The sequence below is a fragment of the Oncorhynchus nerka genome, unplaced genomic scaffold, assembly GCF_034236695.1.
Source record: "Oncorhynchus nerka isolate Pitt River unplaced genomic scaffold, Oner_Uvic_2.0 unplaced_scaffold_4289, whole genome shotgun sequence".
NCBI classification, from domain to species: Eukaryota; Metazoa; Chordata; class Actinopteri; order Salmoniformes; family Salmonidae; genus Oncorhynchus; species Oncorhynchus nerka.
The window spans coordinates 1-15430 of NW_027037009.1; the positions used below are offsets into that span (position 1 = coordinate 1).

General features: G+C 43.6%; 9 non-coding genes across 9 annotated transcripts; all 9 read right to left on the minus strand.

Moving 5' to 3' along the window:
• Positions 1-2597: 2597 nt before the first annotated feature.
• trnaf-gaa (transfer RNA phenylalanine (anticodon GAA)) lies at positions 2598-2670 on the minus strand. The gene has a single exon. It is a non-coding gene; the product is annotated as a tRNA-Phe (tRNA).
• Positions 2671-2752: 82 nt separating this feature from the next.
• On the minus strand, positions 2753-2826 carry trnai-aau (transfer RNA isoleucine (anticodon AAU)). The gene has a single exon. It is a non-coding gene; the product is annotated as a tRNA-Ile (tRNA).
• An 878-nt stretch (positions 2827-3704) lies between these two features.
• trnaf-gaa (transfer RNA phenylalanine (anticodon GAA)) lies at positions 3705-3777 on the minus strand. The gene has a single exon. It is a non-coding gene; the product is annotated as a tRNA-Phe (tRNA).
• Positions 3778-3859: 82 nt separating this feature from the next.
• On the minus strand, positions 3860-3933 carry trnai-aau (transfer RNA isoleucine (anticodon AAU)). The gene has a single exon. It is a non-coding gene; the product is annotated as a tRNA-Ile (tRNA).
• A 2967-nt stretch (positions 3934-6900) lies between these two features.
• Positions 6901-6973, minus strand: trnaf-gaa (transfer RNA phenylalanine (anticodon GAA)). Its single transcript has one exon. It is a non-coding gene; the product is annotated as a tRNA-Phe (tRNA).
• An 82-nt stretch (positions 6974-7055) lies between these two features.
• Positions 7056-7129, minus strand: trnai-aau (transfer RNA isoleucine (anticodon AAU)). Its single transcript has one exon. It is a non-coding gene; the product is annotated as a tRNA-Ile (tRNA).
• Positions 7130-13392: 6263 nt separating this feature from the next.
• Positions 13393-13466, minus strand: trnai-aau (transfer RNA isoleucine (anticodon AAU)). The gene has a single exon. It is a non-coding gene; the product is annotated as a tRNA-Ile (tRNA).
• Positions 13467-14345: 879 nt separating this feature from the next.
• trnaf-gaa (transfer RNA phenylalanine (anticodon GAA)) lies at positions 14346-14418 on the minus strand. Its single transcript has one exon. It is a non-coding gene; the product is annotated as a tRNA-Phe (tRNA).
• An 82-nt stretch (positions 14419-14500) lies between these two features.
• trnai-aau (transfer RNA isoleucine (anticodon AAU)) lies at positions 14501-14574 on the minus strand. Its single transcript has one exon. It is a non-coding gene; the product is annotated as a tRNA-Ile (tRNA).
• Between the last annotated feature and the right edge of the window lie 856 nt (positions 14575-15430).

A 15430-nucleotide genomic window follows, 5' to 3' on the forward strand; every position in this document is an offset into this window, starting at 1 on the left:
AGCTTAGAATCAACACAGGTAGACCTCATACTGGCCTGATGGACTGTTACCAAAGACAGGTTCATACGGCATTCTGTAACCCATATAGGCTTCAGGTTGAATTTAGGGGTGCAGGCACGCTTGCGTCCCAACTAGAGCTCTGGAAATGCAAATGCGCTACGCTAAATGCTAATAGTAGTTAAAACTCAAAGTTCATTAAAATACACATGCAGGGTATCAAATTAAAGCTACACTCGTTGTGAATCCAGGCAACAAGTCAGATTTTTAAAATGCTTTTCGGCGACAGCATGAGAAGCTATTATCTGATAGCATGCACCAATACACTAGAACACAAAAGCACAGCAGGGACGTAAACAAAATAATTAGCATTTCGGCGTTACACAAACCGCACAATAAAATAGAAAACAGTCATTACCTTTCACCATCTTCTTTGTTGGCACTCCTAGATGTCCCATAAACACTATTGGGTCTTTATTTCGATTAAATCGGGCCATATAAAGCCAAGATATCGTTATATGTAGACTGTGTGATAAACGGAAAAACTGCGATTTCACAACGTAACGTCATTTTTAAAATTCAAAAGTAGACGATAAACTTTCACAAAACACTTGGAAATCGTTTGTAATGCTACTTTAGGTATTAGTAAACGTTAATAAGCGATCAAAATCATCCGTGGCGATGTAAAAATCATTAGCTGTCGTCTTGGAAAAAATTTCACGAGAGCTCTTCCGGAATGATCTGGGCGGAGACTGGAGGTAAGTGGTGCCCCTGTTTCGGTTCAACCAAGAATCAAAGATGATTCAATTCACAAGACTCTAGACAACATGGGGATGCTGTGGGAGTTGAATGCTCGGTCTTATCTAATTCGGCTCACTGTTAACAATTGCTGGAAGTGGCGCAAGGATATTTATTTCCATTTTCTGTGATCAGGTTTTCCTGCGCTTTCCGATGTAATGCACGTTATGTTATAGCCACAGTCGTGATTTAACCAGCTTTAAAAACGTCCGAGGGTTTCCTATCCACACATTCTAACCATATGAACGTACTATATTCCTGGCATGAGTAGCAGGGCGCTGAAATGTTGCGCGATTTTTAACAAAATGTTCAAAAAAGTAGAGGGTAGGAGCAACTAGTTAAGGGTTAATGCCACACGGTCAAGGTTAGGCTTGCACGGATCGGGAGGACCTTAGGAACGTACCTGAGGTCGAATTGTGCTTCTCACCATAACGGTTCTCTCACTGTCACCCAAAAGCAAATGACATTGAGGGCCAGGCTTCATTTTGGTTCTGCTTTTCTTCAAGGTCACTGCACTCAGAGCGAGCTACGGTCAAGCGGGGCGTCTCGTTGAACTCGGCACAGTCTGGAGACTATGGTGATGCCATTTTTTGTGTTGATTTCAGAATGCCATTTTGGTGATGGTCCCTCTCCGTTTAAACATATTGCTAATGTACAAAAGTCAACTTGCAAGTCAGTGTCCATCAGTCAATTAGATGTCATTCTGACACCAAACTGATACCAATGGACACCAAACCCACTTTTTCCAACTCATTTAGAAGCCAACTATCACATATGTCAGAGCAGGCCCATAATTGACAGCGCCTTTAGTTTAAAACATAATAAAAACGTAAAACACATAGTTACGTTCTAGCTGCGGGTCCAGGTCGGACATCATGTGAAGGCCTATGTGAGGCGACCCTGAATCCCGAGTTTTGGCTCGATAGGTCCTTCGGTGCCCGAGTAAAACCCTAATTGGTGCTGAAAATCCACTTTTTTCCATGCCTTGCTATGGGGTCCTTGAATGAGCTATCGGACAGAAACGTTGGGGTCTGTCTATATGGGCCGAGACGGTCGCAATGCACCTAGTCTTGTGTCTCGGAGACATTTCTAAATGTCGCCATTTTCGTAATGGTCAAAATGATTTGAAGTCATTGCAAATGTACGAAGCTGTTTCTCGGTCCGAGAACCGTCTAGAGCCACGTAACTCACCACGCACTATCTTTACGTTAAGAACTGAGTTATTTACGGAGGGTTTAGTGAGTGTGTGTTATTTCAGAAAATCATAGAAAATCACAGAAATCTAGCAGAGCTCCGCAGCACACTTTAAAAAGATTCGTAAGAACACCCTGCAACTGGATCTGTAACCGTTGAAAAAAAAAAACACCTATCCGTGAACATCACCAATCTGTCGTTGTACGATTTCTCTTAAATGACGATAGATAAATGGCTGGTTCTTTTTTTATTGACACCGGAGGCTCCTTGACTTTGACGTGAAGTGGAAAAATAATTTCTCTATTTTCATTTTGGACCTTTAATCCCAGATAAATGGCCATAACTCAAAAACCGTTGAGGCCCAGACGCCATCTTGTTCGGGGCCAACTGCCCATTACGCTGCCCCTACGCTCACCAAGTTTCGGCTTCAAATATTTTCAGTTTTCGAGATAAGGCCCCGTCGTGAATCGTTATGTTTTGTCGTCAGATGAAAAAGCAAGACATTACTTACTTTCAGAGGAGCAGCGTAGCACACACCATTGAGGCCCACAAACAAAGCTGTGGAAAGTTTCCTTGAAGCCAGAGCATAAAGAAAGAGCAAATACAGATGCCAAAACCCGGGATCAAACCAGGGACCTTTCGATCTTCAGTCTAACTCTCTCCCAACTGAGCTATTCCGGCAATTCACTCAACATAATTCTGTGGCACCCTTGACAATTCACATGCATGTGACTCATAATTTTGACACTCAAAATGTACATAATAGCCAGTATGGGGATCGAACCCATGACCTTGGCGTTATTAGCACCACACTCTAACCAACTGAGCTAACCGGCCATTTGCTGTTTTGCTCAATTGTTGAAATGCACCGAGCCTCTGCAAGTGCTGGCACGTCAACAAACAAGTCCACCAACAGCATAGCCTGACAAGACTGGACCCTCTTGGTTGCTTCTTGCGGAAATTCCAAACGGCTGGGGAATTAGCTCAAATGCTTTGCACGCGTGAGGTAGTGGGATCGATGCCCACATTCTCCAAAAGCACATTGTTTTATGGATCCAAGAAAACTCCAGTTCACACTTCATGCAGCCTTGTCTTACGACAACCTACTGTCATGTAAACAATGACAAGAAACTTTCATGTAACAATGACAAGAAACTCTCATGTAACACTGATGTCACAATGTCAGATGAAAAAGAAAGACATTACTTACTTTCAGAGAGCAGCGTATCACACACTCTAACCAACTGAGCTAACCGGCCGCTGGCTACAGAGCACAATTGTTGAGATGCACCGAGCCTCTGCAAGTGCTGGAGCGCAAACTAACAAGTCCACCAACAGCATAGCCTGACAAGACTGGACACTCTTGGTTGCTCCTTGTGGCAATTCCAAACAGCTGGGGAATTTGATCAATTGGTATTGTGTTTGCTTAGCATGCTATAGGTAGTGGGATCGATGCCCGCATTCCCCAAAAACACATTTTTTGTGGATCCAAGAAAGCTGCAGTTCACACTTCATGCAGCCTTGTCTTACAACAACCTACTGTCATGTAGCAATGACAAGCAACTTTAATGTAACACTGATGTCAAAATGTCAGATGAAAAAGCAAGACATTACTTACTTTCAGAGGAGCAGCGTAGCACACACCATTGAGGCCCACAAACAAAGCTGTGGAAAGTTTCCTTGAAGCCAGAGCATAAAGAAAGAACAAATACAGATGCCGAAACCCGGGATCAAACCAGGGACCTTTAGATCTTCAGTCTAACGCTCTCCCAACTGAGCTATTCCGGCAATTCACTCAACATAATTCTGTGGCACCCTTGACAATTCACATGCATGTGACTCATAATTTTGACACTCAAAATGTACATAATAGCCAGTATGGGGATCGAACCCATGACCTTGGCGTTATTAGCACCACACTCTAACCAACTGAGCTAACCGGCCATTTGCTATTTTGCTCAATTGTTGAAATGCACCGAGCCTCTGCAAGTGCTGGCACGTCAACAAACAAGTCCACCAACAGCATAGCCTGACAAGACTGGACCCTCTTGGTTGCTTCTTGCGGAAATTCCAAACGGCTGGGGAATTAGCTCAAATGCTTTGCACGCGTGAGGTAGTGGGATCGATGCCCACATTCTCCAAAAGCACATTGTTTTATGGATCCAAGAAAACTCCAGTTCACACTTCATGCAGCCTTGTCTTACGACAACCTACTGTCATGTAAACAATGACAAGAAACTGTCATGTAACAATGACAAGAAACTCTCATGTAACACTGATGTCACAATGTCAGATGAAAAAGAAAGACATTACTTACTTTCAGAGAGCAGCGTATCACACACTCTAACCAACTGAGCTAACCGGCCGCTGGCTACAGAGCACAATTGTTGAGATGCACCGAGCCTCTGCAAGTGCTGCAGCGCAAACTAACAAGTCCACCAACAGCATAGCCTGACAAGACTGGACACTCTTGGTTGCTCCTTGTGGCAATTCCAAACAGCTGGGGAATTTGATCAATTGGTATTGTGTTTGCTTAGCATGCTATAGGTAGTGGGATCGATGCCCGCATTCCCCAAAAACACATTTTTTTGTGGATCCAAGAAAGCTGCAGTTCACACTTCATGCAGCCTTGTCTTACGACAACCCTGTCACTGTCATGTAGCAATGACAAGCAACTTTAATGTAACACAGATGTATTCCTGAAAAGGCAAGACATTCTTACTTGTCTCCAAAAGCACTCACAAACTTCTGATGCCCACAAACAAAGCATGTGGAAAGGAGTTTGTTCCACGCATTGGAAAGGCAAATACAGAGCCGAACAGTTTTGACTGGGCTCGGGAACCAGGGCTCCTCAGTGGTAGGGAGGTCTGCTCCCAACTGAGCAGGGCAAACTCAAGGTCTCCAGGACACCTGACAGTGCCACTGCATGTTTGGGGAGGGCCATAAAGATCATCCTGGGGTATCAACCACCCAAAGGTGCCTGTTCCCCAGCTATCATCCAGAAGCTACCATGGTCTTGCTGTTTTGCTCAAGCTGAAATGCAGCTTCTCTCAAGTGCCAGTCAGGAACAAACAGTCCACCAACAGCATAGTGTGACTGGACCCACTTGGTTGACACTGACCCAAGCAGCCACTTTAATAATGCTTTGCACGCGTGAGGAGTGGGAGCCCAGCCAACAGCGAGTTGCAGTAATGGATTGATGGGAAATTCTCCAAAATATACACCAGTTTTATGGATAAAAAATGTTACACTTCATGCAGTTGTCTTACAACCTACATTATTCATGGCATAGGCATCATGTAACAATGACAGAAACTCTCATGTAATCGACTGATGCATCAATGTCAGATGACGAGTGCCTAGGACTTTAGGACCTATGCCACTTTGTTGAGGCTTTGTCGCTACATACAGATGTTGTAGATGCATGAACATCTAAGTGCTCTGGGCCAACGCATTCACCAACAGTAGCCTGACAAGACTGGACAGGGTGTTGTACACTGGATCACGCCAAGTAGTTTTAGCTGGGAGGAGGACACAATGGGTTATCAACTGTGTTTGTCGAGATCATAGAAGTGGGGCATGCCCCTTCCCGGGAGGAACATTGCTGTGGATTCAGAAGGTGGTGATGTTCACAAATATGTCTGCCATTTGATTTGACCTGTCATTGACAAGGATTTGATGTCAAAATGTCAGATGAAAAAGCAAGACATTACTTACTTTCAGAGGAGCAGCGTAGCACACACCATTGAGGCCCACAAACAAAGCTGTGGAAAGTTTCCTTGAAGCCAGAGCATAAAGAAAGAACAAATACAGATGGTGAAACCCGGGATCAAACCAGGGACCTTTTAGATCTTCAGTCTAACTCTCTCCCACCTGAGCTAGGCAATTCACTCAACATAATTCTGTGGCACCCTTGACAATTCACATGCATGTGACTCATAATTTTGACACTCAAAATGTACATAATAGCCAGTATGGGGATCGAACCCATGATCTTGGTTATTAGCACCACACTCTAACCAACTGAGCTAAAGGCCATTTGCTATTTTGCTCAATTGTTGAAATGCACCGAGCCTCTGCAAGTGCTGGCACGTCAACAAACAAGTCCACCAACAGCATAGCCTGACAAGACTGGACCCTCTTGGTTGCTTCTGACGGAAATTCCAAACGGCTGGGGAATTAGCTCAAATGCTTTGCACGCGTGAGGTATGGGATCGATGCCCACATTCTCCAAAAGCACATTGTTTTATGGATCCAAGAAAACTCCAGTTCACACTTCATGCAGCCTTGTTGACAACCTACTGTCATGTAAACAATGACAAGTTTTTTTCATGTAACAATGACAAGAAACTCTCATGTAACACTGATGTCACAATGTCAGATGAAAAAGAAAGACATTATTACTTTCAGAGAGCAGCGTATCACAAATGGTCTAACCAACTGAGGGGATAAGGGTCGCTGGCTACAGAGCAGGTTGTTGAGATGCACCGAGCCTCTGCAAGTGCTGGAGCGCAAACTAACAATCCACCAACAGCATAGGGGACAAGACTGGACACTCTTGGTTGCTCCTTGTGGCAATTCCAAACAGCTGGGGAATTTGATCAATTGGTATTGTGTTTGCTTAGCATGCTATAGGTAGTGGGATCGATGCCCGCATTCCCCAAAAACACATTTTTTTGTGGATCCAAGAAAGCTGCAGTTCACACTTCATGCAGCCTTGTCTTACGACAACCTACTGTCATGTAGCAATGACAAGCAACTTTAATGTAACACTGATGTCAAAATGTCAGATGAAAAAGCAAGACATTACTTACTTTCAGAGGAGCAGCGTAGCACACACCATTGAGGCCCACAAACAAAGCTGTGGAAAGTTTCCTTGAAGCCAGAGCATAAAGAAAGAACAATTACAGATGCCGAAACCCGGGATCAAACCAGGGACCTTTAGATCTTCAGTCTAACGCTCTCCCAACTGAGCTATTCCGGCAATTCACTCAACATAATTCTGTGGCACCCTTGACAATTCACATGCATGTGACTCATAATTTTGACACTCAAAATGTACATAATAGCCAGTATGGGGATCGAACCCATGACCTTGGCGTTATTAGCACCACACTCTAACCAACTGAGCTAACCGGCCATTTGCAATTTTGCTCAATTGTTGAAATCCACCGAGCCTCTGCAAGTGCTGGCACGTCAACAAACAAGTCCACCAACAGCATAGCCTGACAAGACTGGACCCTCTTGGTTGGTTCTTGCGGAAATTCCAAACGGCTGGGGAATTAGCTCAAATGCTTTGCACGCGTGAGGTAGTGGGATCGATGCCCACATTCTCCAAAAGCACATTGTTTTATGGATCCAAGAAAACTCCAGTTCACACTTCATGCAGCCTTGTCTTACGACAACCTACTGTCATGTTTGAGTTTGAGTTTAAGTTTATTTTTACAGGGACAGTGCACATTAATCAACGTTTCAGTAAAAGTGCCGGTTTTAGCCAGCCGGCTAATTTTCAACCGCAGTCCCTGGGCAGGTTATTAAAAACAATTACAATATAGACAATAGCAGCATAGAACAAGCAAGACATAGCAACATAGGACAAGCAAGACATAGCATACAGACAGAGCAACAGACAAGCAAGAAGCATACAGACAGAGCAACATAGGACAAGACGTAGCATACAGACAGAACAAAAAGCAGCAATACAAAATTCATAAAAGCAACAAAGTGTTTCCACACCTCACAAGCTACAGACAACAGACAACATGGAAAGCGGCAACACACAGCTAGGGACCATGTTCACAAATCTGATTGACCTTTAGCCATGTCTTCAAGCATTTTGTGAAAGTGTGATATGTGGTGCAGTTATGTGTGTCTGATGGCAGTGTATTCCAGACATGGGATGCTCTCACAGAGAATGCAGATTTACTAAAGGTGCTTTTCCTTAGGGGAACTATACAGTCACCTCTCATGGCAGACCTTGTGGATCTGCTGCCATATGTCTGGGTTTTCTGTTTAACAAAAATATTGAGTGGAGGGGGAGCCAGGCCATTAAGGATCTTGAATACAAGACATGCGTCGGTGTATTGCACAAGATTTTCCCAACTCAAGAGCTCATGCTTTCTAAGGATGTGACAATGATGATGGCTATTGGGCTTCCTATCAAGCACTTTGAGAGCCTGTTTGTAGACAGACTGAATAGGTTTTAATGTTGTACAGCAAGCTTGGGCCCAACTAGTCAAGCAGTATGTTAAGTGGGGAGTATCATAGTTTCGAAGTACAGTTTTGCTACCTCTGTAGTCAAACAATTTCGTATAAATCGGAAATTAGCTAGGTTGAATTTGGTTATTTGAATTACCTTTTTCACATGCTTTTTAAAAGAGAGGTTGGAATCAAGTATGATGCCAAGGTACTTAAAATCGGATACCACCTGGAGCTTCTCCCCTGACACATAGACATCTGGCTCAGTAGCATCTGTTGCCCTCTTTGTGAAGAACATGCAAACAGTTTTTTTCACATTGAGATGCAAACACGAGTCACTGAGCCACTTTGTAACCTGGACCATTACAGTAGTGAGTTCTTGTGCAGCTTGTTGTTTGCTCTTTGCATGCACATATATCACTGTATCATCTGCATACATTTGAACTTCAGACCCAGTACAGACAGAAGGCAGATCATTAATGTACAGGCTGAACAGGAGGGGCCCCAGTATTGACCCTTGGGGCACGCCCACATCATAGCTACGAGTGGGCGACAGCTCATTGCTCACTCTGACACACTGAGTTCTGCCTTCAAGGTATGATTTCATCCATCTCAAGGCATCAGGGGAAAAGTTGAACTTGGACAATTTTGTGATGAGAATCTCATGGTTAACAGTATCAAAAGCCTTCCTTAGGTCCAGAAACACAGCCCCCCCTTTGTCCATCTTGGACTTCACATTTTCCAGAAGAAAGCAGTTGGCCGTTTCTGTGGAGTGTTTCGCTCTGAAGCCAAACTGCATGGAGTGTAATGTGAAGGGGCTGTTGTTGAGGTGGGCAATCAGTTGTTCTGCTACACACTTTTCAACAACCTTTGACACCACAGGTAGTATACTAATGGGCCTGTAGTTACTCACATCAGCAGGGTCGCCTGATTTAAAGATGGCCGTTATTATGGCCGACTTCCATACCCTTGGAAACACACCGAGACCAATAGATGTGTTGGTGACCTTAGTAATGGGGCCAATGAGTGACTCTTTGTAGTTTTTAAGAAAGGTAGAGTCCATCCCAAACACATCTTTGGCTTTAGAGTTCCTTAGTGAGCTAATCACCTTGTTCACCTTTGACTCAGAAACCTCCCTTATGATGAAGACAGGTTGAGTGTCATTCACTAGCACTGAGCCCGAGAAACCAGTGGAGGGGTTCTGTGTCAGTACCCTGACAGAGTCAATAAAGTAGGAATTGAAGGCTATTGCTATTTCGACTGCATCCTGTGTTAGATTGTTATTCACCATGATTTCTAGTCTTTTTGCAGTGTTAATATGGTCTTTACCTGTTAACTGTTTTAGATTCTCCCATATCAATTTAGAATTTCCCTTTGCTTCACCAATTATGTTAATAAAAAAGTTTGCCTTGGCCTGTCTGATTTCTTTCATCACCTTATTTCTCAACATGGTAAACCTACGTCTGTCATGCTCTAATTTAGATTTTAGGGCTATTTTTAGAGCATAATCTCGTTCTTTCATCAATTTCCAGATTTCTCCATTTAGCCAAGGAAGAGTGCTCTTTTGGCCAGGTTTGGATTTGATTTTCTTTAGGAAGCCATTTATTGTAGTCTGGATTGTGGATAGAAAAACCTGACTATCAGCTTCCACGTCTGTATAGGACAAGAGATCATTCCAGTTTATTCTCTTAATTGCTTTTTCAAAATAGTTTAATTCACTCCTAGGTATTCTGAGTTGATCCGGCTTTCTAACAGTAGAGAGGTTAACCTCTTCAGTCGACCCTCTACTTTTTTGAACATTCTGTTAAAAATCGCGCAACATTTCAGCGCCCTGCTACTCATGCCAGGAATATAGTATATGCATTTGCTTAGTCTGTGTGGATAGAAAACACTCAGACGTTTAAAAAACTGGTTAAATCACTGCTGTGGCTTTACCAGAACGGCATTTACATCGTTAAAAAAGCACAGGAAAAACTGATCACTGAAAATGGGAAAATATATCCATGCGCTACTTGATCCCATTGATAAAGGTGAACCACAATTAATTGACTGAGGTTGCAGTACCTACAGCTTCCACACGGTGTCTAGAGTCTTGTCATTTCCCTTCGAGTTTTTCTTGGTCAAACACATGCAGGACACCGTATCTAATCCGGTCTAGGACCGGATATTTTCGTTGAGTTTCTAGCCGGACATTTTTCCATTCGGACAGCTAATGATCTTTACATCGCCTCCTGATGAATTTTATCACTTATTAACGTTTACTAATACCTAAAGTTGCATTACAAACGTATTTCGAAGTGTTTTGTGAAAGTTTATCGTCGACTTTTTGAATTTTAAAAAATGACGTTACGTTTTGAAACGATGTTTTTTCGTTTATCACACATGTCTACATATAAACCCCCCTCCCCTGAAAAGATTTAGATGATACTGTTCTGGAGGTCTAAGGTGAATGCACCAATTTGTAGTCGCTCTGGAGCGTCTGCTAAATGACTTAAATGTAAATGTTTAATCGATAAGGCTTTAATGGAGATCGAAATAAAGACCCAAATAGTGTTTATGGGACATCTAGGAGTGCCAACAAAGAAGATGGTGAAAGGTAATGAATGTTTTCTATTTTATTGTGCGGTTTGTGTAACGCCGAAATGCTAATTATTTTGTTTACGTCCCCTGTGGGTCTTTTGGGGTGTTGCATGCTATCAGATAATAGCTTCTCATGCTTTCGCCGAAAAGCATTTTAAAAATCTGACTTGTTGCCTGGATTCACAACGAGTGTAGCTTTAATTCGATACCCTGCATGTGTATTTTAATGAACTTTTGAGTTTTAACTAATACTATTAGCATTTAGCGTAGCGCATTTGCATTTCCAGAGCTCTAGTTGGGACGCAAGCGTCCCGAGTAGAAGCAACAGGTTAAACCTGCTCTTAGACAGCTTTCTGGCTATAAGTGTCAGATTATGATCAGACAGCCCAGTAACCATATTGAATGATTTAGTCACTCTCTCTGGTTTATTACTGAACACCAAATCAATCTGTGTTTTAGAGCAACAAGTCACCCTGGTTGGCCCTTTAACTAGCTGTGTAAGGTCAATGGTATTAGTGATCCGTTTGAGGGTTTTCCTACAACACTTGTCTTCATAATTAATGTTAAAATCTCCCATTAAGATGACCTCTTTCCCAAAATCACATTCCCTAAGCATGGTATTAAACTGATCAAAAAACACACTTTTGGTGGAAGGTGGCCTATACATTCCAATGAGGGTAAAAGACATTTGGGGAGACAGTGTAACGTTCAGGCCGATACATTCTTGTTCATTATCACATGACCACTCAATTTGTTTACATCGGATATGTTCTTTAATGTAAATCATCACACCCCCTCCTCTTCCCTCAATCCTGTCTCTACTGAAAACATTGTAGCCAGGCACAATCAAAGCAGCACATGGAGAGTGTTTATGGAGCCATGTCTCTGAGAGGCAGAGAAAGTCAAGGTTGGAGTCTGTGAGTAGATGTTGAATTTGATCACTTTTTGGAATGACACTACGAATGTTCAAGTGCCCCCCTAGTAGTCCCTTGGGCTTAGCTCGTGGGTCCCAGATGACTCGAGAGTGATTGACACATTGAAAAAGTTAAATTTTCTGTGTGGCAACTGGCTCTGACGGCTGGGTTTAGGCCGTTTTGTTTCGTTTTGATTAGGGGCAGTTCGGTAGCGCAATTAACAATCCCTCCCGCCTGCACTGGATGCGGGAACTAATTAAAATAGCTTGCGTACCAGAAGCAGAGTCAGGGATCGCATATAGCGACTCTGGTATGTTTGAAGAGTCAAAATCTATCCTGGAGCCGGTTGAGTCGAGAGAAACCATAGGACCATAGCACTCACCCACCTCCACAGCGGCGACGACCAGTGGACGAGGCCATCCACCGCTCTCCACTCCGGTGCGTATCACTGGCTCGGTGATATTGGGCCCAGGATTGAGTTGTACATCCCCGGAGAGCAGGAGGGTAATGAACAGGTAGTTTAACAGTTTCCGATAAATGTTGGACTTGTGTTTGTTACGCCTAAGCGGTTCAGTAGAATAAGGAGCGAGGTAGACTTGGCCATTATTCAGAACATTATGGTATGCTGTGTACTGTCCGCTCCCGCGGAACGGTGAACCAATGTGTTTGGTGTTGATATTCTCCGGTAGTAGACTGATTGTGTCATCCCAGCAAGGACGCACTGAGATTATCAGTAGAACAGCTACATAACTGACAATCATGGCAGAGTACTGGAGATAAAACACATAATGGCGCTTTAACTCTTTGCATGAGTTACTTAGCTGGGATCGGCGTACACCTGATGGTTTAGATAAAATTACAGCATTCCAATGAGAAGCGGCACCTGCCGCACCACCCTGTCTTCCGTCCGCCATTTTCCTTGTGTCACGAGTTTTGGGCGGGTCCTGTACGGCAATAATAATGACAAGAAACTGTCATGTAACAATGACAAGAAACTCTCATGTAACACTGTTGTCACAATGTCAGATGAAAAAGAAAGACATTACTTACTTTCAGAGAGCAGCGTATCACACACTCTAACCAACTGAGCTAACCGGCCGCTGGCTACAGAGCACAATTGTTGAGATGCACCGAGCCTCTGCAAGTGCTGGAGCGCAAACTAACAAGTCCACCAACAGCATAGCCTGACAAGACTGGACACTCTTGGTTGCTCCTTGTGGCAATTCCAAACAGCTGGGGAATTTGATCAATTGTTATTGTGTTTGCTTAGCATGCTATAGGTAGTGGGATCGATGCCCGCATTCCCCAAAAACACATTTTTTTGTGGATCCAAGAAAGCTGCAGTTCACACTTCATGCAGCCTTGTCTTACGACAACCTACTGTCATGTAGCAATGGACAAGCAACTTTAATGTAACACTGATGTCAAAATGTCAGATGAAAAAGCAAGACATTACGTACTTTCAGAGGAGCAGCGTAGCACACACCATTGAGGCCCACAAACAAAGCTGTGGATAGTTTCCTTGAAGCCAGAGCATAAAGAAAGAACAAATACAAATGCTAAAACCCGGGATCGAAACAGGGACCTTTAGATCTTCAGTCTAGCGCTCTCCCAACTGAGCTATTTCGGAAAATCACTCAACTTCTTCTGTGGCACCCTTGACAATTCACATGCATGTGACTCACAATTTTGACATTCAAAATATACCTCATAGCCAGTACGGGGATCGAACCCATGACCTTGGCGTTATTAGCACCACACTCTAACCAACTGAGCTAACCGGCCATTTGCTATTTTGCTCAATTGTTGAAATGCACCGAGCCTCTGCAAGTGCTGGCACGTCAACAAACAAGTCCACCAACAGAATAGCCTGACAAGACTGGACCCTCTTGCTTGCTTCTTGCGGAAATTCCAAACGGCTGGGGAATTAGCTCAAATGCTTTGCACGCGTGAGGTAGTGGGATCGATGCCCACATTCTCCAAAAGCACATTGTTTTATGGATCCAAGAAAACTCCAGTTCACACTTCATGCAGCCTTGTCTTACGACAACCTACTGTCATGTAAACAATGACAAGAAACTGTCATGTAACAATGACAAGAAACTCTCATGTAACACTGATGTCACAATGTCAGATGAAAAAGAAAGACATTACTTACCTTCAGAGAGCAGCGTATCACACACTCTAACCAACTGAGCTAACCGGCCGCTGGCTACAGAGCACAATTGTTGAGATGCACCGAGCCTCTGCAAGTGCTGGAGTGCAAACTAACAAGTCCACCAACAGCATAGCCTGACAAGACTGGACACTCTTAGTTGCTCCTTGTGGCAATTCCAAACATCTGGGGAATTTGATCAATTGGTATTGTGTTTGCTTAGCATGCTATAGGTAGTGGGATCGATGCCCGCATTCCCCAAAAACACATTTTTTTGAGGATCCAAGAAAGCTGCAGTTCACACTTCATGCAGCCTTGTCTTACGACAACCTACTGTCATGTAGCAATGACAAGCAACTTTAATGTAACACTGATGTCAAAATGTCAGATGAAAAAGCAAGACATTACTTACTTTCAGAGGAGCAGCGTAGCACACACCATTGAGGCCCACAAACAAAGCTGTGGAAAGTTTCCTTGAAGCCAGAGCATAAACAAAGAACAAATATAGATACCGAAACCCGGGATCGAACCAGGGACCTTTAGATCTTCAGTCTAACGCTCTCCCAACTGAGCTATTCCGGCAATTCACGTAACATAATTCCGTGGCACCCTTGACAATTCACATGCATGTGATTCATAATTTTGACACTCAAAATGTACATAATAGCCAGTATGGGGATCGAACCCATGACCTTGGCGTTATTAGCACCACACTCTAACCAATTGAGCTAACCCGCCATTTGCTAGTTTGCTCAATTCTTGAAATGCACCGAGCCTCTGCAAGTGCTGGCACGTCAACAAACAAGTCCACCAACAGAATAGCCTGACAAGACTGGACCCTATAGGTTGCTTCTTGCGGAAATCCCAAACGGCTGGGGAATTAGCTCAAATAATTTGCATGCGTGAGGTAGTGGGATCGATGCCCGCATGCTCCAAAATCACATTGTTTTATGGATCCAAGAAAACTCCAGTTCACACTTCATGCAGCCTTGTCTTACGACAACCTACTGTCATGTAAACAATGACAAGAAACTGTCATGTAACAATGACAAGAAACTCTCATGTAACACTGATGTCACAATGTCAGATGAAAAAGAAAGACATTACTTACTTTCAGAGAGCAGCGTATCACACACTCTAACCAACTGAGCTAACCGGCCGCTGGCTACAGAGCACAATTGTTGAGATGCACCGAGCCTCTGCAAGTGCTGCAGCGCAAACTAATAAGTCCACCAACAGCATAGCCTGACAAGACTGGACACTCTTGGTTGCTCCTTGTGGCAATTCCAAACAGCTGGGGAATTTGATCAATTGGTATTGTGTTTGCTTAGACATTTACATTACATTTACATTTAAGTCATTTAGCAGACGCTCTTATCCAGAGCGACTTACAAATTGGTGCATTCACCTTATGACATCCAGTGGAACAGTAGTGCATCTAAATCTTTTAAGGGGGGTGAGAGGGATTACTTTATCCTATCCTAGGTATTCCTTAAAGAGGTGGGGTTTCAGGTGTCTCCGGAAGGTGGTGATTGACTCCGCTGTCCTGGCGTCGTGAGGGAGTTTGTTCCACCATTGGGGGGCCAGAGCAGCG